This window comes from Cylas formicarius, unplaced genomic scaffold (assembly GCF_029955315.1).
Source record: "Cylas formicarius isolate icCylForm1 unplaced genomic scaffold, icCylForm1.1 PGA_scaffold_1__22_contigs__length_36826433, whole genome shotgun sequence".
Lineage (NCBI taxonomy): Eukaryota > Metazoa > Arthropoda > Insecta > Coleoptera > Brentidae > Cylas > Cylas formicarius.
The window spans coordinates 22797351-22822687 of NW_026844264.1; the positions used below are offsets into that span (position 1 = coordinate 22797351).

The 25337-nt window shown below is 33.6% G+C and overlaps 2 protein-coding genes across 2 annotated transcripts in view; one reads left to right on the forward strand and one right to left on the reverse strand.

Moving 5' to 3' along the window:
- Positions 1-25337, reverse strand: part of LOC132697121 (uncharacterized) — a 254353-nt gene that overhangs the window by 18060 nt on the left and 210956 nt on the right. The gene's annotated exons all lie outside the window — the stretch shown is intronic.
- Positions 1-25337, forward strand: part of LOC132697351 (neural-cadherin-like) — a 102374-nt gene that overhangs the window by 11775 nt on the left and 65262 nt on the right. The window lies entirely within an intron of this gene.

The following is a 25337-nucleotide window of genomic DNA, read 5'->3' on the forward strand; positions in this document are numbered from 1 at the left end:
GCGGATTTTATATTGTCGAGCTTTGCTAGTTACTTAATATCCTTCTCATTAGAGATAGTTCTTTTTGTTGCTATTATTTAATTCATGGATCTCTTAAAAACTACGTTTGTGATTGTGATTACCCCCTGTAAATAATTTTATTATATTACCCGTCGACTGGTCGAAAAAATAGCTTCAACTTAGGTTCCTTCGTGTTGTATAAATAAGTTAGGGAGTGACTGAAAAATGCATCTCAAGTGAAAACTTAACTTATAACAATATAGATGTTATTTCCTCTTCAAAATGTCTGATTTAATCCGCCATTTTCACAAAATGCATTTGAAGACTCAATAAGGAAGGGTAAAATATGTTTTACTGTCAAATTTCAGATTCTTGTTTCTGGACAAGGTAACACATTTCTATATTTTTGAAATCACATGTTTGTCAGGGTAAACTTCTCTGAAGATTTTTTGATGCTCAATAAGTAGCAACAAATGGTGCAAATTATTAACTTTATTTTGGAAAAGGCAAGATATGGTAAGATAAGAAAAGGTATATTTTATAGTATATCCCGAAATAAGTTTGATAAACGACACTTTCGTTACGAAGTTTGTTTTGATGTTTTATAATCTGTTGCATACTATACTTATTCTATGATCGTTAGGTGGGTACATGTTAGCGAAAGAGCACGAATACTATTTATTATCTATTGAAACCATCCAATCTCTCCCAAACCTGTGACTAAATTACCGGGAATATCTAAAATGACTCGCGACCACGAAGCTGACGACTTAAATGCATAATTGGGGATTTTAGAGAATGTGTTGAAAAAAATATAATTAATTTTATTGAAATAGAATGAATGATTGATTTGATCCTTTGCCACTCTCCTTGTATAAGAATATTAAAAAATATCTGTTTACTTGATAAATTGTGTTACTCGCTGTCTTGGATAATTTAAACCAAACGGAGGGGTTTAACGGCAACCGCATTGTAACGCAAAACCATTCGGAAACACGGATAATCTTGAGATTTTTACAAAACTCATTCCTTACGGCTATATTGATCTTTCGAAAGTTGGCCACGCCCCGCCTGTCCCCACCCCCGTTGCGATATTATATCCCGTCACGAACAGAAGTGAGAAGCGAATGTGAAAATTAGACGCAAGAGCAAGGTAGGTAGAAGAAAGCACGTCGTAAATTGCCGCGGTTGTTCGTCTGGGGATAACTTCCGAGGGAAATCAAGCGGTATTGCCAACTCCTGCAAATCTTCTCACCACGCTTTTTAATAGTTTTGGTTAGTGGTTTCAAAATCGTCATAGTCAAAAGTTTTCGTTCAAATATCGACCAGCCCGTATACGTAAATTTTTTATGCCGGCAACATTATGAACAAAAATTCCGGTTTTGAAGGACATTGAGAGAAAATGAAAAATAGCGAGCCGGCATGATATGGGTTACGTTTTTATTTTAAAAAAGAACCAGAAATTACACATTCTTTGTAGAGGATGGGAAAGAAGTTCAGCAAAATATTAGAAAATGTTTACCGGCGTTTAAAGCGCTGTCTTTCAGAATAAAACAGAACGCCAATCTGGAGAAACCAAATTATTTTTATTTTATAAGTTTTATATGTTGTGCATTTTTTTCAGTGAGTTGGTGGTAAAAATCAACTTGATTTTTCATAATAAAGAGGAAAATTCCTTTTTTTAATACAGTCTTTACTATACTATATATTTTTAGGTCCATCGTTTAGTGCTATGTGCGTTCACATTGTTAACTTGACCAATTGGAGTTGTTTATACCATAAATACTGAGTTTAGACCAAGGTCATCAATTGTTTAGTATTTTTATTTAGGCATTTATTTGATCTTCTATGACAGGTTCCTACTTTATATATTTTCTTAGTTTTGTATTGCCAGTTTGCTTATCAAGCATTGTTGCATTTACCACTTGCCTTGCTAAAGTGCAGATTGCCGTATCATTGGTGATTACCTTTCCCGATATAAAAATTGGTCGTATTAAGTTGAAATTGGCCTTTTAATTCCGGGCAATTTATTCACCCACCATTAGCGATGCCTGTCGATGCATAAATAAAAGGGGGAAACCAGACGGGAGTTCAGTCCTTCAAAGGCGAGACTTTTGCTCAGATATTTCGCGTTAGTAGTAGCTCTCCCAAGGTTTAGATAGGACTTAGGGCAAACGTGTACTTATACTTATTAATACATGATATATAGAGTGAGAAAGTGAGACATACTATGAAACGGCAGCAAATAAAAAAATGGGCTGTTACAATAGATACGGTTTTAAATAGCCAACAAGTAGGAAGTCTGGCACCGTTGTTCGTGCACATGGACGAAGCGACAGGATGAAATTCGCGTTGCCTTAAAATTAAAGAATAGTAATTGACCAAATAGTCAGTTACAACAATTCCTCGTTTTAGTTTTCAATTGAATTCAATGTCGTTTTGAAATGCTAAAAGAAACAAATAAATTGATGAATAATCGGGGAAAAGTAACTTTCTTTTAATTACAGAATATTTGTTCCTAAGTTAATGTGATTTATTTTATTTATTATCACATTGATTATGGACCCTGGTTAAGGTTGTTAATTAGAATATATTGTATTATTATATGTATATAATTAGAATATATTGTCATTTTTCATGGTCAACCTTGCATGTTCAATACCACAACTAAACCCAAAAAGAGGCCGCAAATAAATAAAAAGCGACTTAGTCGACAAAAAGCAAGCCTGTAACCTCAATAATCCCAAAAAATGTTGACAGTTCTCTATCTTAAGCTTTTCAGCTTGGTTAAGATGGAGAACTGTGGTTGAATATAGTATTCAGATGTATTCAAGGCGAAATCACTAATTTACATTTGCTATCTCTATCTCTCTCATTGATATGATTAACCGTTTAATTTGTCTAGTATTACCATATACAAAATTAATTAACTTTTTGCATATCCATAATTACTAATAGCATCTAAAATACGACAAGCGAAACAGTAAAATCCTTTTGTACTGTTTGATTGCGGCAGGTTGGGCTCAGTTTATAACTAAATGTAGTTAGGCAACGTCGTCGTTTTGTTTTAATAATCCCCTCTTTGCTAAAAGACATGCAAATTAAGCGAGGAAAAGCTCGATTATCGCGTTAGACGGAGCTCGTTTGGGTTTGGGAATCAACGATGCGTCGATTCGAGACCATATTTGCATCTAAAATTGTCAGGCTCCGTCTCGGGGAATAACAAACCCCTGAAAATCCATCGTTTCGAAATTGGGAAGATCCTTTGCCTTGCAGCTTTACGTAGAGAGAGAGAGAGAGAGAGGGAGAGAGCATATTATACATTATACTTACAATAGATTCGTCTTACATTTCCTTACGGTTTGAGAATGATCACTTCTATTGACAGTTGCGGACAAATAAATAGATGTGTTGCCAAGTTAATCGATTACTTATTGGTGACTCAAAAATTTCCTATACAGGTTTTATTCGAGGAATCATTGGGTATACATATGATTCTGATTTGCTTCAGATTATATATTCGTAAATTGACTCTATTAAGAAAGCCTTAATAAATTTTATTTTTAGGTGCAGAAAATGTTTTATACTGATAGTTTTTTGTGATACGGTAGAATACATTTAGTAAATCAAAGAAAGTTTTTTTCCGGAAATACGCCCGGGCACGTCGATTAGTATATGAAATTGTGTTCGTTTTGGTGTAAGAAAAAACCTAGTGGGATCTTTATTGCCCTGACGTAAATATATAATTACTGATCCAAACGCCGTGCAAACGCACAAAGTACCTTAACATCGCGGCTGCCTCGCTGCTATTCGTTCGGTCCTTCACTCACGACAACATCTACCAACTACCAAGCTTCTGATCAGGAGCTCCACCAATTTCTACCGCACACACCTTAACCTCCGATCTCACCTAATCTAACTTAACCGCACTTTCATCCTCTGTTCTTCCCCACACTACCGCACGAGCACAGACCCACAACATGCATAAACAACGAAAATCCATAAACCACCTAACAGGCGAATTGGTTACAAGCGTTTCCCAAATTTGAAATGTAACATCGTCGTAATTGCCATCTTGAATTTAAAAACCCGTTTTCTGCATATTATTTTTTGTATTAATGATACTTCATGGTACTTCGAATATTTTTTGTTAGATGTTTGTTACTCTATCTAGGAAAGTGGTGGCGGTGGTCCAACATTTCCGGGAATAAATGTTGATAACTCCAAGATGGCTTACTGGATTTTAATAAACTTGGAGTCATTAAAAGGGGCCTTTTGTAGACTAGCAAAAGTGCTATGAATGAGATGATTGCGATTGAGTACCCTACGATATGAATTTTTTTTTACATCATTAACCTAACGCAACGCTACTACTAGCTCTACCCGAACATTATGGAAATAAACATTGATAACGATAAAACAAAACAAAATTGATTGAAAAGAAAATGAATTTAAAGGTTCATATTGCCTCCTATCATTTTCTTTGCAGGAATTTATCCTGCGTTATGTATTTAATAAGGCTGTTCTAATTTCAGCTTTTGGCTACAGCATTTCGGATACGATATTTTCAGGGATAGGGGTGATAAACGGTATCTTTTATTCTACCTCAAAGGTAAAAGTCTAGAACAGTAAGGTCTGGAGATCTGGAGAAAAAAGAAAAACGACATCTCAGTTGCAACGGAATTCCTCTACGAAAATAATTCAAAGAAACGGACTTTTCATAATTTATCCCATCGCGACTAAAAAGAAAGTCCCGAACAATTTAGTGTGTCGAATACAAAAGGTTTGTTTGTGTTCGGTAATTAAATTTTCACAAAGGGATTTTTGGAAACGACCTGTCCTTTCCTAATAAAATCGCCAATTGGTTTCTTAAAAAGTTCAAGTAGATTTGGTCATTAACTTTACCATTAAAGAAAAATAGTTTTATAATTCGCTCACCCAAAATGCCATACCAGACATTAACACTTCGCCGAGTTTAATAATTCACTTTACGCATCCAATGCGGAGTCACTGGTGACCAAAACATACATATTCTTTGAAAAAGTAACTGCATCGGTCCATAATATTCGAGAAAAAAAAAAGAGATCCTCCTCTACAGTAGGCTAATCTACCAAAATCAGTTTCTAAAAGAGCCTGATGTAATTTTTTTATCGTTATGTCAGAAAACGCCACTTGGGGGCAGGTTATTCAATTGCATCTCATTCATTGGAATTTTGATAGCGTAAGTCCTTTTTAACGACCCAAGTTTATTAAAGTCCATTCCCTATTAGAGATAGAGCAAAAGGAATCTAACAAAAAAAGATTTTACTCTAAATATCATTAATATCAGAAAATGTTGCAGAAAACGGGATTTAAAACTCAAGATTGCAGTCTTTACGCCCTCTGGTGGTCAATACAGAACCTCAAAAACAATTTCCATTATGTTTTGTTGGCCGATTTACTTTATTTTCAAATTTTTTGGGATCATTCGTTTTCCCTAGTGCAACAGTCGGTATATGCTATCAGTGTTTTAAGGTCACTTGTTATTCGTTTATTTCTTTCTTTTTAATAACTGTTCAAAAGTTGACGATATGAACCGTCACACTAATAGCGGTTTTAACTGCAACTGTAGTTTTTAAAACAAGTTTGATTGTTACGTTTAGGCATTTTAAGGTCAATTTTTCATTTCATCATTTTTGTTTTTCGCATAAGTCAACACTTTCCTCAACAAAATCTAAACGCAAATACACGATAATGATAATAATCTGTGGACTACGTTCAGGCTCATGAAGCGAAAAATCAATTCTTTGCAAAACTTCGTATTATGCGCCTAGAAATTATATACTGGAAATGTCAATGGAAGTAATTATAAAACAGTACTAGTTCATTCTAAACGTTGTGCTGGGCAACGAGTTCGGCAACAAGATTACTATTATTATTATTAACTTTGATCACAGTCATCAGTGCCTTTTTTTTATTCAAATTGATGTTACAAATGTAAATATGACAGCCTTCCTGTAAATAGCGAACACGAAAGCAGGTGAAGTCAATAGCATAGAAGTAATAGCTGGCAAGTCATTGAATTGCCAATCATGCGCCCTAATTTCAAATCGAATAATGAGTTTTGGTTAGTTTTGCTTATTAAATCCTTGAAATTAGTTAAACAGTAACCGAAACTTTGGTAATCTTCCTCGTTATGTGGCGTACCGAGGTAGAGAAATGGCTCATTCGTATTTGTATTTGCCGAACATATTACAAAGTTTCATTATAAATTATTGATGCTACATCGTGGAGAAACCAAATTGCAGTCGTGAAGTGTTTGCATATTGGCAAACAATTATACTCTCAACTAACAAATGAAGTTAGGCAGCATAATGGTTAACTCTAACCGTATGCCGTTCGAATAGATTTTTGATTTTTTATTTTGAATTATTTTATTGCTCAAATGTTTGGAGCATACTGCATATGGGCGTTTCAATAACAGTGAGATATATATCGACTATTATGATTTTTTTTTGCTTATCAGGGGTGCTACTTGCAGCTCATTTATTTATTTTTCATAATTGTTAAACCTATGTATTTAATTTCAACTAAGTTAAGGAACGAAAAAGTGGTCCATTCTTATAAATGGAGCGTCTGAAATTCGAACAATAAGTTTTCTTTTAAAAATTGGTTTATATGAAGCGTTTTGTAGAATAAAAATATATTTTCTTGTAATTTAAAATTTGTAATATTAATGAAAAATGCAAAAAAACCAGTTTTAAGCTTCAGCAGGATGTATTTTTTAAATCATCGACGGTCGGATTCAATCTAGGTTAAAACATATTTTTGGGTCTATTAATTGTGGAAAAATGAATGAATGAAAGTGGTGAATACAACAATGAAACAAAACATTATTACTGACATGTTTATACGGTTACAGATAACGATGACAAAAATGTAAGAGTACTAGGAGTTCATTTCATTGAGCCAGAGGAACTATCTCCTTGAAGGTCTGAACGCAGCGCCCTGATTGTAAGAACAGGGACGCACCTCTGATAGAATAGAATAGGAATAGGAAATGAATACTGCTACTACTATCACAATAACGTTAGGGAAAATACGACCAAACTATCACTCTCTATAACGGAGAATTCAATCTTTTCCTTAACGTGGAAGTTTATCGAGAGAAATAATGAAAAGCAGAAACGAGAACGTACGTGCCAGTTGTGTTATTGCAGGTGTGAATTTTATTGCCAAGGAGGGATACAAAAATAAATGTCTTTTTAAGTTAAGTTCACATAGTTTTTTATGATTTCAATGGGGGCGGAGTTATGAGTTTGTTTATGTCGGTTGTGGTTTGTTTGTTTGGTTTCCTATGAATTTAATGTAATACCTATACTTTATGACGTCCCAAAGGGAGGGTAGAGATTTGCTAGAATCATCTGCTTGATTTTAATAACATATTACTACTGTTCTTTTGATTTAACGCCATTTTGTGTTTCGATAGGGAAAGGATATATATATATATATATATATATATATATATATATATATATATATATATATATATATATATATATATATATATATATATATATATATATATATATATATATATGTATTTTTATTATATCACGATGTTAAAGTTTCGTTAGCGTGTAGTCTTATGCGATTTGGTTATAGGGAAACATGGAAAATCTGTTTAAGTATAATTTAAGTTCATTTATCGACGAATATGTTCTCGAAAGAGCGGCGTGGTGGCAATGGGGGCGGTGGAGTGATAAATTGCCTAAATGGCGAAGAGGTCCCTAAATAGGTCGGAAACACGAAGAACTTTTTCATTAATCAGCAGGCCATTAGATACGAACAGCAGGTACGCCGTCCGACGAATGGTTAATAAAACAAATTAAGGAACTATCAAAACCACCCAGATGGAGAGAGCGATAAGTTGCTTGGAGATTTATGACGGAGTTTTGGATGAAATTTATTTCCGACGATTTTCGTTTAAGTATGACATCCGAACTGAAAGGGCTAAAATTTTAAATTCTCGTTTCGCAAATTATTCTGATTTATCATTACTTTGTTTATAAAGCGAGTGCAAGTTAACATCTTGATTTTACCAATCTCAGCTTGTATATCAATCGAAGTTTTGTCGTGCCGTGGGGAGAATCTTCAATTTTTTTTAATTAAAGGAATATCGAGGATTCTTCCCATGGCAATATACTACCAAATATAATATTATTTCAAATATTTCATAAGCAAACACATTATTCTACTTAATTTTCTTAAATATTCTTGCAGCAGGAGAAAATGAATTCGAAATCCTAAAATCATATCGGATATGGTTTGAATTTGAAAAGGAATTTCACCAAAGCTTCAGTGATTTTTTCTTTTCTTTCTTCTGGTAATAGAAATTTTATTGATTAATTGGTTTCATTAAACTTAGTTGAATTACTTTTTATTGCATATTGATTATGATTAGTCATTTGATCCATTGTGGCTTACCAATTTAAAAATGCAATTAATAGAATAAAAACTTCTCGGGGTCTATCTCGATAATATTCGATAAAATGTATTTTATAAATGTTGAAAAATGAACAGTAATTTCCATAAAACTATCTGCAATAGAAATCCATTTGTTATCCTAAAGGATAACATTAAATTCTAATTTAATATTGATTTGAGCTTAATCCTCTTATCGAAAAATACTTGCCGATGGAAGATAGGGTTTTGTTAGTTCAGACTTTTTCTCATTTGGGAAATGGGAGGTTGTTGTATATTGCTGGTATTGCTAACAAATGGCGCAATTGTTTTAAAAAAATATACCATTTTTATAATGTGTTCAATAAAAAACGATAAGTATATTTATTCTAAAATGTGTCAATGTGCGGGAAAAAAGCTGTTCATGGATATATATATATATATATATATATATATATATATATATATATATATATATATATATATATATATATATATATATATATATATATATATATATATATATATATATATATATATATATATATATATATATATATATTCTCACGTATTGATTCACGGATGGAAAAATGTGATGACACTATATTCCGGGATATCATCCGTTCGCTCGTTGAACTCCGACTGGAATCCTGCATCCGACTGGAATCCTGCAAATCTTGCATCCGACTGGAATCCTGCAGACGTTTCGCCAAAATCTCACTTGGCATCTTCAATGCTCGCGCTCCGTGTTCGAAGTGTTTTCGGAGCGCGAGCATTGAAGATGCCAAGTGAGATTTTGGCGAAACGTCTGCAGGATTCCAGTCGGATGCAAGATTTGCAGGATTCCAGTCGGAGTTCAACGAGCGAACGGATGATATCCCGGAATATAGTGTCATCATATATATATATATATATATATATATATATATATATATATATATATATATATATATATATATATATATATATATATATATATATATATATATATATATCCACGATATACGCACTTTCAGGGCATATGATTCCATTCCACGAGTGGATACAGAATTAATAGACGTAGCACTTAACCATACAAATCGGGCATTTAGTGTTTGAAGATGATTGTGGCTTTGATCTCTACAAAAAAAATTAGTATGGCAGAAAAATCAGTATTGCCATCTTGTACTTTCTCAATCAAAATTTAATCTGTAGTAACTCTAGTTCACTTGTTACTTTTGAATCAACCTTTGTAATTAACCATCTGCTAAAGCTCCCCAAATATCGATTTTTTATTAAATGATTTTACACATGGCCTAGTAAATAGATATCCGGGTTTGACCTTTTTAGATACATTGTGATCTGAACAATAAAAAATGCGTTTTTACATAAGCCAATTCATGTCAATCGATATCAATTTATCCATGTAAATTTCATTCCAATTTTCATTTTATTTACTAAACTGCAACTTTTTAAAATTGGCAATTACAATCGTCATGCAATTTGGCATAGTCTTGAATATATTCGAATAATTTTCATGGCAAGCAGTTCACGATCCTTTCTGCTCTATCACGCCCGACAATAAATATAAGGGAAAGTGGAAAAACTCATAAACTTCAAAAATACGCGGGCCCAGAGCTTTCAACAATACACGTCGCATGACTAGCACTAAAATTGCATTTCATGTTTTGGCCATCCCGCAGTTCTTCGCGTTTACAAAAATGTCATTTGCAGATAGAGATTTAATGATTTGTTAAAAAGCGAAGCCGGATCTGAAAAGGGGAGACCATGAAATTTGATTTTGCACAATTCGCAACACAAAAAGGAAAAGTGATAAAGGAATAAAAATTCTTTGACGGTTTCGTCAGGTAATGAGTGATTGTACGTGTGATGTGATTTACGTTTGTAATCGCACACTTCTGTAGTAACTGCTGATTAAAGAATTAGCATTAAAGGATCTAGTTTTTTAGGTCATTAACTATATTCACCTCCTTTTAAAATCTAATTTTTTTCTATTTCCGGAACTATTCCTTATCTTGTATGGAAAAATGTTATGTTCTTACCATACAAATATTGTGTTTTTAAGTTCTAACGTATTCCAAAACATTATTTTTTTCCGGTATATTTTCCAAACTTTCCAAATTATGTCATCCTCATATCAAAGCGAAGAAATGTTGGCAGCAGACTGCGAAATTCCTAGACGATTGCACTTATACTTTATGTCTTGCGTTGGCTGGTTCTCGGATTGTTCATACGAGAGAACATTTTTCAAACTGACTGATGCGGTTATAACTAGGAGCGGATATTTTTGTTCGTATTGGAATTTAGATACGTGCTTGTATTTGTTTGATGATAAATGAAGTCAATAGCGACTGGTTGTCGTGAAGTTTTGGGAACCTATATTTAGGTAAAATAAAATCTGACTGTGCACTATAGAGTTGGGTAAGAGATTTAAATTGTTATAGAATAACGGGCCATTTTGGCTTATACATATTTCTTTTAATAAATAATAATAAGAATTATTTTAGGCAAACTTGTAAGAAATTTGCAGGAGGTTTATGGGAAGATCCAGCCATAACAAATACGATAAATCTTACTGATTGTATTACTTACAATTTGAAACTGGTTGTTTATTTGGTAGTTTGGTTCATTTCTTACGTAGAATTCGAAATTAATAAACTATACAAGTGGTGCTATTTGAGAAATTTTTGGATTTATGTAATTTTTCTACTACTATAGTATACTGGAATTATTGAGGTATGGTCTGTTCATAGATATAAGAAAGTAACCAATTGCTTTTGAATGGGATTATCCAAGGGTGGTCTTTAACACACAATGCAACAAGATTATTACCTAAAGTTTCGGAATTTAAATTCAGGTAAAATTATGGTCCGTAATAGAAAATAATGTTATACCTATCTGTGTTTAATATTCTTTGGTATAGTTTAAGTTTATTAGTAATCATTTTTATTTCGTGTGTAATACAGCGTATGTTGAATCGTGTGCGAATTATGCAAAATATGTGTAAGTCTAGTGTATCTCAGGAGATGCTCAAATATAGAAAGCACTATTCAATTGAAACTAAGGACGTTATAAACAATGTTTATTTGACTCTCATTGAATGTGGTGTCAGCAGAAGAAACGGCCACATTGACGAAAATTCCAACATCAACTGTATGGAAAATTGTGAATAATCCCATTTCAGCGAGGAAAAAAAGAAGCGATGCTGAGATTTTCTCGAGTGTAGATGAAAGTGATCAAGATATTGAACATGTTTGGCACCAACTGAAATTCCCGTAATTCGTCGTAACAATGTTTTCCCCCGTGTTAACTCCAATGTCCTCAAACTTATAGAAACCGAAGTTTTTAACATCCCTCCACAAAGTTGGGCAAATTATGTTACACATATAGAAAAAGCAGAACAATCGTATATCCATATTGCAAATAATATAGAACAAATAATAATTAGAACAGGCGATGATAGCGATAGTGATACTGATATATCATGTGAATAAGTTTAAGTAATTTAAGTAGGTAGGTAGATTTAAACATAAATACATACATAAATAAATAAATATTGTTTAGTATCTTTCCTTACAAACCCCAAATAATTAAATTTTAAGCAAAGTACAGACCTGTTCGGCCATATTTCATTCTTACAGCTTTCCCGGGTCTTTCCTTAATTCGTATCAGTTAGTCACTTTCTTATATCTATGAACAGACTTTATCTTCCAAATTGATTTACAAAAACAAAATTATTTCTTTTTTATGGGTGAATCTAAAAAATTATGTGCCTTTAAACTAAGCAAGATGTTGCCACATTTATGTAGAAACGTTCTTGAAAATATTTGAGACGGATGTAGATAATCTCCGCTTACTCCCACCTCCTTAATTTGAAAATAATTCGGTGCGGCGTTCTTTTAATTTTTTATTCTATTTCTGCCTGAAATATCATAATTGTTTATTCATTTCTTTGCGGATTCTCGGAAACTATAGAACTAATTTCTGCTTAAAGCAGTTCTCATTTTGACACGCCAATGGCCTTCCGCAAAATCACAAGCGACACCCGTTTCTACTAAAATCGACGTGCTTTTGTCTGATGAAAACGCCCTAGACTGGGGGGCGATCGACGACCGAGGGTGAGAAACCAGCGGCAGCTATCAGGGATCGAACATACGGTCCGTATTGTTACACAGAATCGGCAGGAAGTAGAGAATAGTTGTACCCATTTGTAATGCAAGCGACAGTTGAATCAGCGCTGGTTTCTGCGAATTGTAAAAAAATGTGCAATTTTTGTTCACCAGAAATTCGGTTCGAGCCATTGCAGTCATTTATAAAAAGAAAATGAATCCATAATTTTCCGAAATGAGTTTTATGCTACTTTCGTCAATTTGAATTGCTCTTTGGTTTTAACAGGATTTTGGTCTGGTGATCAAAGCTGAAAGGATTTTCTAACTTTGGGATAACCAGGAAGGTTTTTGGGTAAACTATATATCTATAGGATACGTTGGCACGGTTTTGACATTTTATTGACAACTTCAAATATCAAAATTAAGGGTTTTTTGTTTGTTCGTTACTAAAATAGATTTTTACAATTAAATAAGAGATAATGCGTGAGGTTTGTTTTAAAATTCCCAGGACATGAGAAGCAGTCCACGGATTTTTTGAGATTAGAAAATAGTTGTTTTTTTTTTGTTCACATGACTTGCATCAATTAGTTTTGCAAGCTACTGGAATACAAATATAAAAACCTTATTACTTCCATATATTTTCATATACGTATTTCTCTCCGAAAACCCAACATAATTAATACATATAAAATAAAGAACTTGACTCATACAACGAAGTAATCCATTATTTCTAATTTTGAGAAAAATAAGTTTTGAGTATTTGCTCTATTACTATACTAGCTGGCCCAGCAGACTTCGTACAGCCTCAATCGATAAATAAAAGACTTAAAGTTTCTATAAAATAATCTTAAACAAAACTAATCCGTATTTGAACTGAGGTCGCTGATTGATGAAAATCCATTTAACAAAATAAATAAGAACTAAAAATTCAGATTTTCACTTGACAATTGTTTCGATAACACCGTGTCTTTATCTAATGTAATATTTACAAACTACCTGATGTTGCAAATTGGTGTTTCTGTGATTTATATGTTTAATGGCAATTTCAAGGTAGATTTTGCAGTTCGCCCGGCTTCTAGCAGAGTCGCGGGTATTCCAGATGAAGTCAGCGCTAAGGCAACATCATTTCGCGATCTGATCCTAATTCTTGCTAAAAGCAATGAAATTAAGAACGTTTTTCCGATTCCTCCGAAAGCATCAAGGAAAATCCAGATCCACTGTTCATAGCTTCTATCAAAGTGTTGTACGTAATTTTTTGTTGTTGATTTAATTATGGAGCATTTGTACAAATTGTTTCAGCCAATGCTTCAATGTCATACTGTTGATCTCTTGGTTTAATGCATCGCTCATATGACGATTTGGTGCTGTGATTCCCAAACACGACGATACTTTATTTGCCATCAATAAACACACATCTTCTAACATGATCAATGTCTCTTGTAAATTTCTGCGGTCATTTGCAGTGCAGGATTCAAAGTTTGACAGCGCACACGATGCAAAACATCCTCTATACTTAACCCACAATTATTTTGGATTATATGGGAAAAAGAAAAGGGCTGTTTTTAGGATTTTGCTAGCAATTATTATAATTTTTCTCACCTTTCGAAGCTTCCCTAGACCTCCACGAACATTTTAAGACTGCCGTTCTCAAGTTTTAGCGAGACTAACGAACAGCAATTGATTTTTATATAATGGGTGATTTTTTTTGATGTATTGAACTTTAAGTTGGCTTTACTGTTCAGGATGGCGACCGATTTAACAGCTGTCAAGTGATTTATTCTCAGTTTGGTTTAGCAATTCATCATGAATAGACTCACGCTTGAACAACGCTTGCAAATAGTGCAATTGCGAGATTGCCATTGTTCCCGATTTTCATCAGCGAATTTTGTTTAGCGATGAAGCGCACTTCTGGTTGAATGGCTACGTCAACAAACAAATCTGCCGCATTTGGAGCGAAGCTAATCCTCAAGTGTATCTCGAAACACCGTTACATCCAGAAAAACTGACTGTTTGGTGCGCTTTATGGGCTGGTGCAATCATTGGTCCGTACTTCTTCAAAAACGATGATGACCAGAACGTTACAGTCAATGGCACACGGCTCGTGCCCCAATCGATTTATTGAAAGACACGTTTGGTGACCTCCTAATTTCACGTTTTGGACCTGTGAATTGGCCTCCAAGATCTTGTGATTTAACACCGTTAGACTACTTTCTGTGGGGCTATGAAAAGTCATTGGTCTATGCGGATAAGCCACAAACGCTTGACCAATTGGAAGACAACATTCGCCGTGTTATTGCCGATATATGGCCACAAATGTTGGAAAAAGTCATCGAAAATTGGACGTCCAGATTGGACTACATCCGCGCCAGCCGTGGCGGTCATATGCCAGAATTCATATTTAAAATGTAATGCCACAAGATTATCTTTCGGATAAATAAAATTCATGTCAATCGAATAATCCATCGTTGTTTTATTGAAACTTAAAGTTCTATACATCGAAAAAAAACACCTCTTATAAAGATTACTACTTCTAGACATACTAAAATTTGTCGGTAAGTATATGCACTGCAAAATAGTAACTCAAAAACCATATAAAATGAGCCTTCGTTGCATGAGTCGAAGTGATGAAGTAAATGAATATTTGGGAGTAAATATTAATTGAAAATATAAATAAAATATTTTCTAGTCAATATATAGGTTAGACACTCATTAGCTTGAGCGTATTCGGTCTTCCACTTCTCCGCGTTTTGTAATATGTTATATTTGCCCTTACATTAAAAAAAAATTGTACAAAATATGACATTAATGGTTAAAACCATTGAAATCGTCCTTTTAGGAGAAACTTAAACACACCAGTTGTTTAGGTCTCGCCGACAAAATATAGTAAATGTACTTTTTTTGCACGAGGATTGTTGTATTAATGGCATTCGTATGAAAATTGCACATTTGAACTTTCATTCTCTTATTTTCAATAAATATATACCTTTTTACTAGTTTCAGTGAAAACGTCTGAAACCCCGCTTATAAATTTTTTATTATATTTTGTCAGTGAACAATTGAGTACTTCGGAAGAAAGTTGCGTCCGTAAGCAGATTGGTATGATGAGTCATACGATCTCGAACGAGGGGAGAAAAATTCGATTTTGACCCTATTATTTCTCTTCGATAGAGAAAATTACTAGCCCGCGTAGCGAAACAAAAATCCGATTGGAAATATAATCTTTCGGCGGAGAAAGCGAAACAGAGGAGAAAATAATTAGGGCCATTGAGGCATTTATGAGTTTGTTATGTTTAATATCGTGGATTTTTAAAAATATCTATCTAATTTCAAAAGTTACGCTTAACCACCCAGTCACTTAATTTGTGTTATGGAGTGGCGCACCATCGTGCTTGCAAAAATGTTTTGCTTCACATTAATTCATCCATTTTATTCATTTTGGACTCAGGCAAGTCTAAGTATGCTTATTCTTTTAGCCTTACATTTACTTCTCATGATTATTGCAAATTTTCGTAATTATTAATTCCACTTCGGTTCCATACAGTTCTGCGTCCGCGTGCCTCGACCCTCAAATTAGACTTAAAGGATTGGCCAAATGGCTAAAACGCGGAAACAATACAAAACAATAAACTTGTACTTCAATATGTTTGGCCAAGCGAATACATCAGGCCACAAACGTTGTAAAATCGATAGTAATTTGAAAAAATTAATTGCTAGTGACAGTTCAATATATCGCCGTCGATTGCAATGATGGTTTTGTTGAACATGACAAATTTTATTTTATTCAATTGATATTTTATACAAATAGCAAATATTTATATATAATATGGTGATATTTGCACGATATATAGCAAATTAATGTAGTAAGAAGAAATCTAATATTAGTTAGAAATTAAATAAATTTTCATGTTTCATTCAACTTTTAAAAATAGTTTTTGAAAAACTTTGTTTAGTTTTTTGCTAAACATTTTCGTACTGAGGATATAAATACCGTCGATGAAATAATTATCTTCTTTTGAGCTTTTTGCCCAGCTTTTAAAAATTAAGTTCTGGTGGGAATGTAACAAATGCAACCGTTAAAAATAGAAGATACAAAGAAAGCACCGCGTGGATCGCGACGCATCCGTGCAATCCAAATAAAGGGATCCTCGTAGACATTATTAAATTCGGAAACTTGACGGTAAATGGAAAAGTTGGGGTCGGAAAAGCTTTATTTGCCTTGCCCAGAATTACAAACAACGTCTCATCGAAACGACCGCTTTCACATACAGAATATCACGTTTAATGCGCACAAGAAATATCGTTTTGGTTTATGAAGTGTAGATTTATTTCCTGAATATCAAATTAAGTTCTTAGTCATTAAAGAAAAGCACATGACCGATGGCCAAATCTGGTTTCTCTCGAGTCCGCCCATATGTTCATTTTCGACTCTGGGAATATTTATTAAGCATCGTTTGGCGATTCTCGAGTATTATATTATGAACTTAGTGATTGAAATTCCTTTTAAATATTTATCATATAATTAGACGTCGGTGGGATACGTAATTATATGGTAGCCGGCGCGGTTGGCATGTCGAAAAGCCGTTAACAGCAGATTTGATTGCTTTATTATTGTTTGAAGAGCTTCTTTAGGTGTCAGAATAGGTAGCTAAATGGTCGTATAAAATATAATTTTTGCAGTAAATTTTTATATACACGTAATTAATTATATTATTGTTAATTTCTTTAATTAATTAATTGTTGGCCAAATCTATTTTGGTAATAAAATATGCCTGACTTCCTAGAACTTAATATTAATTTTTGAATTGATGAAATATCAAATTAATACCAATCACCCAAATACTTAAAAAATGTGCAGCCCTGTAAAGTTTTTGTTTATGGCTAGATTTTAACAATTTATTTTGCTCGGATAGATTTTATAAAAATGCACTATTCCAATATTTTATTCATTGCATTGCATCAATCTAAAATCAAAGTGGTATTAGACTGAGAAACGTTTTGACGGATGATTTTTTTTTTGGTTCAACAGCCATTCTTCAAGTGTGTTTTCCTAGAGTTCATCACTATTGCTTTTTCACTAGGCGTGTAATTTCATTTCTAATAAACATTTTAATAAATACGATAATGTTGTTGTGGTGGATTTGGTTTTCATTTTTCCTATGTGATTTTGGTTAAAAGGATTGCAAGATCCAACATCAGCTTTCAACGCTTTACCGCACGAGTAAAAAAGTGATATCGTTTGCCAGATGCAGATAAATGGAAAATGTTGTCCCTTGTGGTCTAGGGTACATTGAACTAAGTCATTCTGCAGCTGTTCCTGCGACCTTTAAATTTTAAGAGGGTGGGAACTATGAATTATGCCCATTTTATGTACGCTGATGGAATGAGAGTGAGTCTAAGTTTGTTGTCTAAGATTGTTCCAATCAGATGATACGGTGTTAAACTACGGGAGTTATTTTTGCATACATATTACCTGGGTTCGGTAATTTTAACATCGTTTTTTTAAGATCGTTTCAGTTAGTTCAGTATTTTTTTTGTATTGAAACCCAATCTTTGTTAATAACAATTACATTTTAAAAGAAAAGAGTGTAGCAGTGTGCCAGTATGTGTTGCATGTCAGAAATAGTCCAAAAATCATCTAAAATGTTTGGTGAGATTTTGCTGGTCACCAGAATGTGTGATTACCGTAAATTTTTTGTCCATTGTCCAAAGTCTTTGTTTTTTTTTAGTTTTTATCTTTTTCCGTGTTACAAACCAATTACCATATTGTATATCATTTCGAAGCAGGCAAACAAGTTTTGTATTCAAAGTAACGTTCGCTTTCAGACCATTTTAAATCAAATGAATGGCCTCGTGAATTTTCAGCCTGTACATTTATCGCATTAAATGTCAGCATATTTTAAAATTTGAGGTGGGTCTTTCGTTTATCGAAGCTTATTATCTTTGAGTGGATTTGCTACACTTAGTATACAGACGCCTTTCAAAATAAAAACCACAAAACTTTTTACAATTTGTGCTTGTTATTTTCTGAGTATCTGCGCTTGAATAAAAATTTTATATCTCGGTAACGGTAAATCCTACGGGATCGCCGTTGGTACAGAAATGATTATCATCGAAAAATTTTTTGTTTTGTCTGTTTGTCCGATTTTCGACGGTTTTTTGGACCTTGTTATGAAACACGATAAGTGTCCGAAGTTTGAAGCAATCGACTTCATACTTGGCACATATATGCAGCTTTGCCCCGTGACGGAACCTATTGAAAATGGGGGGGCTAGGGGTCGGGATGTTTTCTAAAAACATAAAACATCGCGCGTGTAAGGGTCTACAAAAAACATCATTTTTCAAAAATTGTGAACCAGAAGAAGCAGAAGATACGGCTCTATAAACTTTTATTCGTGACAATTTTTCAAAAAGATACAGGGTGCGCCGCAAATTAAATAAAACTTAAAAGGTAGGTCGTTCTATTATTGAAAATTGGTTATAACTGAAAGACTATGATTCAGATCTCTTTCTTTTATATTGAGATATAGCCCGCATAGCAAAAACCTATTGTACAGGGTGTTCCCGATATTCCGTGCTAAATGGGAAATGTGTCCTAAATTTGCAGATATCAACTTCAAATTAAGCAGAGAAGTAAAAGTCCGTGCCCGCATTTAAACTGTAGAAATTGGGCGCAATCAAATATTACTATTATTAGAATTTTTGAAATATATTTAAATTTTTTTTTGGTAATTTTAGCTTCCAGAAAGATATGTTTTCCTTTATAATCGTTCATCCGATTGGCAAAATGGCAGTGCAATAACATTTCTTTTAGGCATTTTTTCGATTATATACAGGGTTTTCAAATTATAGGCAAAAGTCTAAAAGACCTAGAAAATTGTTCTTTTTACATAGTAAATTATTAGCCGCAAATCAAAAATCGTAAAAAAATATGGCTAATTGGTTCAAACGGTGTCATAGGCCGCATCAAGACATACAATTTTTGTATTTGCAGTTTTCGTCTATCATATACGCGGCTAGGGATATTTGAAACAATCCATATCGAAATCGCTATTTCGGAGGCTGTCAAGACGCAATGACGTCATTTATTATTACGGCGCATTGCATGGTTTCAGAAAAAACTTATTTTCTCGAAAATCATTTACTGTTTTAAAAAAATTCTTGAACCAGGACGCGTTGGAAATCCAGGGCTATAACCTCTACTTCGAACAATGATTGTGTCATATACAGAGTGTGTCGTTTATGGCCAAAAAATCTAAAATATCCTAAAAATTTCCCTTTTTGTGGCTAAATTGGCGATAAATGAAAAACTGTTAAATTTTATTTGAACAGTATCGTAAACCGTTTCGTGAGAGTTTCAGGTTTCGTCAATTATACAGGGCGCGAGATATTTGGAAAAATATCATTCGACGACGCTATTATTTGTGCAAATTGTGATATTTACCGATGTTTGCTGTAACTTTGAAGTTCGACGAGATGTGAAGGACAATTAAATTACATCGATTTTGTAAAATTTCCATAGTGGTCCGCAGGAGCACGATAGAAAAACAATGCGTCCCTTTACCACACGAAATCGCGAAGTTCTTTCCTTTTACAATAAAAACCTGCTTCGCGCTACGCACTACTAACTTGCCCCGCCCAGTGACGATTTTTCGAAAGCAATCTTGTTTCCTTATTTGACATGTTCGTTGAATTTAATGTATATTGCTCAAGAACATTCTTTTTGGGATGGCAGTTGCCGGGTTTGTTTTTGTTTAGCAATTCTTTTGTCTATATACAACTAACAAATCGCGTTTTATATATTGTCGAACACCGAAAATTTGAAAGCAACTGTGATGGAAGAGGTGCTAAGATTATTAAAATTAATTTTAATTGTAGTTACAAAGTCTGGAGTTTAAGTTTGAAACTCATGGTACTTGAATGCAAACATCTCATCCTTTTTTGAATGCTTAAGTTAAATGTCGATATAAGTTACAAAAGAAAAAAAGTTTCCGTTTCCCTTCGTAATGGCAGACGGATAAGAAAAGTGGATAATTTAATTAGGCAAATAAATTGTTCTTTAATACACTAACTAAATCAAAATATTTGTCAGCTTGTCTCCCAGATTTAAATGAGATAAATCCAAGCGCCCGATTATTAAAAAACGTGATATCGAAATGGGTTCCATTAATACCGAAGCAGCACAATGCTTGGAGGATAATAACGTCGTAAAGAACTTCTGGGCCACTCCTTCGCAGATATCAATCTTATCTGAGAGACATTGTTAGACTAATCAGTACCTGCAATGTGGATGCCGATCATCGATTAAGATAAAAAGGATCAAATCGTTTAGCCAGAAAGGGGCAGAATATAATAGGGAGGAAGTCTTTTTAAAGATGGTATTCGGTGCGTGCTTAAAGAAACTCGTTGAATTTTTTTTCTTTTACAATCATATTAAGAACCGGATAGGTGTTTCTTTGTTTCTACTCACGTGTATCTAAAAGGTCGAGAATTTCTTTAAAAAATGTGGTACAACAATATAAATTTTAAACTTTTTTAATTCCTAGTCATTTGAAATCGTGTACTCCCGCAGAATGTGTCGATTTTATTAGAGCTGGTCAATGAGACATTCCCGACAGCACCTTTAAAAAGTTTTTTGATAAATCTCGGTCGTGTTAGAATTAAGTCTTAAATTTTAAGTTAAAGACTATCAATTTCGTTTGTTGCGACGATAGCGCTCAGCGGCAATCAAGACTTTTTCTTTGGAACAAAATTCACATCTGTGTTCCAAAATTTCTATAGTATAGTATATACTGAAAATGTGTTCCCAATGTAACAATATAAAACGACAAAAACGTTCAAATGCCTTTTCACGTTCCAATTACAAAGTTCTTTCTACGTCTTTGCGCGATTTTCTATTATTCTCCAACAAAAGAATGCCTCGCCACACCTTTCCTTTTCAAACAACACCCGCAGCATCAATTATAAATCGCAAACGGAAAGTAATTAGGACCTTAGTTAGCCTCGTTTCATCTTTGAATAGTTTTCCTTATCGTTCTGTTTAAATAGCCTATTTGATTTTCTGCAATTCAGATTTGAGAGATAAAAAAGTATTCATGATGTTCCGATTTCGGTTAAAATATAATTGTGGTTAATTGAAATTAATATCCAAAAATTAGGTCAAATTGCCAGGATTGATGCTTCAGCTTAACATTTTTCATTTGTTTGTCATTTTCTGAAAACTCTGCGCTTCTTGAAGGCTATAAGAGTATTTAATTGTATTTCCATAGTACTTTGTTGTACAAAAATGACTTATTAGGTATGGCTGCAAAATATTTTAAAAGTAAGAAATTAAAATTGAAACGGGCTAAATTCTCGATAAAAATGTAGCTTTAACACTGTAGCCAATGACATTGTGTCTCATATTATACTAACATTTCTTTTTTCAATGATTTCACTTAAAACTGTCAGACGAAAGCACCTTCAAATTAAGAAAAACACCATATCATAACACACGTTTCTTCTACTTTAAGGCCCAGTGTTATAAATTTGATAAAAAATTTAATTAAGAACATACCAATAGAGCGCTAGAAAAATTCAGTGCAGCACATTATCAAAATTGTGTACTCTTCTTACATTTCTATACAAACCAAAATAAATCCTACTATAATTAATCTCAATGACGACTGATAGTGAAACAGAATTAGATTTGGACATTTAAAATAAAAATGTAATTATGTATAGATATTTTTCTACTCCCGTCTGTAAAATACCTAATTACACACCGATCTGGCGTGCGGGAAAAGTCACTTTACCACGTCAGTTTCTTTTCCCACAGATCCGAGCCACTTCGGACATGTCCGGGATTTTACGCTTTGAATTTTGACGTCAATTCTCATGTCAGTGAATGTATTCTTGTTGTTTTGCGAAAATGTGCCCAAAAACTAACGATCGTAGAAAAATTATAGTATGCAAACGTTCGGTAAACTTTTTAAGTTACTCGTTTATTAAACACTCGCTCCGCTCGTGCCAAATAAACTCATGAGTCAAATGCTGTTTTTCTACTTCCGTCTGGAAAATATCTAATTATTACACACCGATCTAGCGTGCGGGAAGCGTCAGTTAACCACGTCAGTTTCGTTTCCCACGAATCCGTGCGACTTCGGACATTTTCGGGATTTTACCGCACGGATTTGGGATCAATGGAATGTTTTCGGAGCGTGGAATTTTGACGTTTGTCAATTCTGACGGTCATGTCAGTGAATGTATTCGTGTTGTTTAGCGCAAATGTACCCTAAAACTAACAGTCGTACAAAAAGTATAGTATGCAACACGTTCGGTAAACTTTTTAACTCACTCGTTTATTAAAAACTCGTGAGTCAAATACCGTTTACCGCACTTGTTGCATAATATACTATGCTTGCTATGAATTTATTATATACATTTAATGTCCTTGTTTTTACTTAGTCTAATTTAATAAGATTATACCCACCTAAATAAACAAACGATTAGTATATTATGCAACAATTGCGGTAAATGGCATTTGACTCACTTGACAGGCAGAATTGACAAACGTCAAAATTCAAGGCATAGGAAATATCTCCGAAAACATGCGATTGCTCTCAAAACCGTGCGGTAAAATCCTGGAAATGTCCGAAGTGGCTCGGATCCGTGGGAAGCGAAACTGACTTGGTAAAGTGACGCTTCCTGCACGCTAGATGGGTGTGTAATTAGGTATTTTACAGACGGGAGTATAAAAAATTATATGTTCTATTGCTCTATAAGCAGCTCAGTTTACCCTAGGTAACTTGGGCAACAGAAATGAATTTTATTTATATTTTAAGCTTTGTGGCGATTCGGATTTTCAATTATTTATGTCGTAATTGTATCGTAAAGTTATAAACGTAGAAGTAGAAGAGTTTTCATAGAGGGAAGTGCAATTAATAATAATATTTAAATCTGAGGAGTTCAATATTAAGAAAGTTACTTAAGAAACAAGAATAAATATAGACAAATTTTGCTTTTTACAAAACTTCTGGATTCCTCCTCCGTCGGTTTTTGCTTAGTCGAAATTGCTGACGCTTCGCCAATCATCCTGTTGGCTTCTTCAGAGCTTGACTGAATCTGAGTTTCAGAAGTTTTGTAAAAAGCATTACAGTAGCCGGTGGAAGTTTCTTTGAAATATTATAGACGAATTTTATTGGTTGTTTGTTGCTTTAAAGAGGACATTGAAAGGGTGAGTGGTATCAACTCGCCCTCTTCTTACTTCGCGGCAAAATCTGCGTGCACTAAGTTTCATTAAAAACCTAACCCAAGTAAAAAAAATCTTTAAAAACTTGGTTCTTTTTTTATATCATTTCGATTTATTACAGCGACCGCCGAGTCTGATTCTCAAAATGAAACGAATATTCGATTTGGAGATTTTTCCAATAATACTACAGAAAGCAAATCCCACTTAGGCAGGAAAATACGCCGCATCGCAGGCCGAAGTAACTCGGATTTAGGACGGGGGTTTTGCGAGCCACTTCTCAAATCTACATTCTATGGGATATATTTGGAACTCAGTGGCGTCAAAATTGGGATGGCTTTGTCGTGTTTGCGTTCTGCAACGGATTTGGAAAGTGAAAAATGTTGGGAAGCATTTTTCGTTTGTTTTTGTCACACCGCCAAACTTTATAAACATCTGCTTTTAAGTTTTAGCAACGCAACTATTTGAAGTATCTACGTGGAAGATAGAACATGATAGCGCTTTTAAAATTCCAACGGTTCCATATATATCCGAATCGGGTAATTCAGTTGCTTGTATGTAATGTTGGAATTTTTTTTGCAACTATTATGCCTGTGCTAAACAATGACAGAAGACTATTTTACCTCCTTTTATTATATTACGATATGATAACATATAAGTGTGCGTTGTGCAGGAATTTTAAAACGTATTGTATAATTTGCGGAAAATAATAACATCTAAAATTCAAATACGGTTTTAATAAATATTCAGTAAATATTATAATATAATACGAGAAAAAACAGACTATAACTTTAACGATGAAGAAAAGGAATAAACGTAGTGAATTTCAAACTTACCGTATAGACAGTATTGATCAGAGCCTAATATAAAGAAAAAAAAAGAAAAAAATATATATGTTCCTACCTTGGATAAACTGAAAAGGAGCTAGAGTAAGATGAAAGCAATTTAAATATTAATATTTAAATCACACGCAATTTGAGATTTAATTACCTTCAATAAATGAAAAGATAAAGATTAGACAACAGATCCATGATTTATCTTGATTATTAAGAACATTTCAATAGAGAGCTAGAAAAATTCAGTACAGCACATTATAAAAATTGAGGACTCTTACATATTTGTACAAACCAACATATATCCTATTATAATTAATCTCTATAAAGACTCTGATAGTGAATTTAGAATAAAAATGTAATTATGTATAGATATCCCTTGCTATGAATTTATTACATGTATTTAATGTGATTGTTTTTTCTTTGTGTAATTTAATAAGATTATCCACCTAAATAAACAAAAAAATAGTATATTGTGCAACAAGTGCGGTCAAATGCCGTTTGACTTACGAGTTTATTTGTCACGAGCGGTGCGAGGGCTTAATAAACGAGTGAGATAAAGAGTTTACCAAACGTGTTGCATGTACGACCGTCATGAAAAAATCACAATTTAACAAATTAAAAATAATAACAGATTATCGGATTACTTGAACTGAGGTGGCTTTTACTTGATGAAAATCCATTTATCAAAATAAATAAGAACTCAAAGTTCAGATTTTCACGAAATTA